The sequence below is a fragment of the Kryptolebias marmoratus genome, linkage group LG9 (genome assembly GCF_001649575.2).
Source record: "Kryptolebias marmoratus isolate JLee-2015 linkage group LG9, ASM164957v2, whole genome shotgun sequence".
NCBI classification, from domain to species: Eukaryota; Metazoa; Chordata; class Actinopteri; order Cyprinodontiformes; family Rivulidae; genus Kryptolebias; species Kryptolebias marmoratus.
In genome coordinates, this window is record NC_051438.1 from 30086599 (window position 1) to 30088506 (window position 1908).

Below are 1908 nucleotides of genomic sequence, written 5' to 3' on the forward strand. Positions count from 1 at the left end.
CCTAAGCCTCAGTGGATATTCCTCTTCCTCCCCCCCAGGATCACCTCCTCTCCACCTGAAGTAAGATCAGCCTCTCCTCCTTTGCACATTGATTCTCCATTCAGACGACGTATCAGTAACTCACCTTTTTCCACCAGAGCGAATTCCCCACTGGTCTCTACCTCCTGCCCGTTGCCGTCCACTCCCCTGTCTGTTCCAGCCGCTGCCAGAAAATAAACTTCACTTTCCTTTTATTGTGTTGTTTGTAATTGCTCTGCACCAGAGTCTGGTAACCGAAACATGTCATCAGGAGGCCAACAGACATCCTGCTGTTTGGTCCACATGGACCCATCTGGTTCTGTCTCCAGATTAGTCCACATGGACCCATCTGGTTCTGTGTCCAGGAGCTGCTCGGATCAAACTGATGGATGTTTTTTAAAAAGTCTCCAAATAAATAAAACTGAAACTGAATGCTTTATGTTTGTTGTAGTATTTATACACAAATGTATGGTGATTTTAGACACTGAAGACAGCTTCTTGTCTTCTGACATTTTTAAATTGGACAGAAAATCAAACTGCAACGGGAATGACGTCATCGCGTGGCGTTTACTTGACTAAAGTGCACTTCCTGTCTGTGACCGCTAGATGTCAGTCCAACACTGATAACCCATTATTATTATTATTATTATTATTATTATTATTTACTGATGGGTAAAAAGTTCAGAAACACTGAAGAACCAGGATTAATAACCTGCTGTTTGTCAGGTTTGATTAAATTCATACATCATCCCATTTGGAGCTCTAAACTGGTCCTGTTTGGAGCTCTAAACCCAGTTTCTCTTAATAATTCTGGTTAAAATTAAATAAATAACATTTAATAATTTCTGTCTGAGCTGAAAGTTTTTCTTCTTTATAGACAGAACAAACAATCTTCTGTTGGAACAGAATAAAATTCCCTTCAGCTGATAAAAACAGTAAAATCAGTAAAAAATAATAAAAAATAAAGAGTTAGATATTAGAGGGATTTGATCAGCAACACAAGACGTAAACAGACAACAAATCTTATCTTCTGATTTAAGCTGAGGAGACCTTGGTGTCTGATCTACTGAAGGTACAGTTCAGTGAAGACAGACTCTGACCAACAGGTGGCGCTAAAACCTCACATCCTGACCCAAAACACACAGACTGGCTTCAAATGCAGTGATTTACTAATCTGAAACAAATTAACTAAACTGTTGGTTCTGATGGATAAATGCAGCATTTTGAGATTTTTTCTGTCTGAATAGTTTCACAGAATAAATCTGCAAAACGTGGAAAAATTTATTCAATCACGTTTTTAGTCCTGGCTCCCGATTAAAACGAGTTTGCCCCCAAAGTTCAGAGGTCACACGGGTTTACTGGGAAGGTCAAAGGTCATGCAAAGAACCGTTCTAAAGCTGAGAGGACTCAGGAAAAATCAGACCGGACAAAAAGCAAAAAGCTTTTTTAAAAACAAGATTGTTAAAATATTATCTTCTCTACTTCTCATGGACCCATCCTGTCCTGTCCTGTCCTGTCCTGTCCTGTCCTGTCCTGACCCGTCCTGTCCTGACTCGTCCCGTGACATGGGTGTCCCGTTGCACCCCTGATAAAAACCATGTAATGTGAAACTGATGTTGGTGTAAACTTTGGAGGCTGGAGGTGTTTTCAGTGGATCCACCGGTCCTGGTCCCGCTCAGACCAGCCATTAGCTCATCAGAAGGTCAGATTAAAATTGACCCACAACGGCAGTGTCCCTTGGCTGCAGCGTCTCTCGGCTGCAGCGTGTCTCGGCTGCAGAGGCCCTCGGCTGCAGAGGCCCTCGGCTGCACCGTGTCTCGGCTGCAGAGGCCCTCGGCTGCAGCGTGTCTCGGCTGCAGAGGCCTCGGCTGCAGAGGCCCTCGGCTGCAG

General features: G+C 43.5%; 1 long non-coding RNA gene across 1 annotated transcript; it reads left to right on the forward strand.

Annotated features, from left to right (window-relative positions):
* Positions 1–11: 11 nt before the first annotated feature.
* LOC119617358 lies at positions 12–455 on the forward strand. The gene is made up of 2 exons (XR_005233599.1): positions 12–60; positions 138–455. It is a non-coding gene; the product is annotated as an uncharacterized LOC119617358 (long non-coding RNA).
* Positions 456–1908: the final 1453 nt, after the last annotated feature.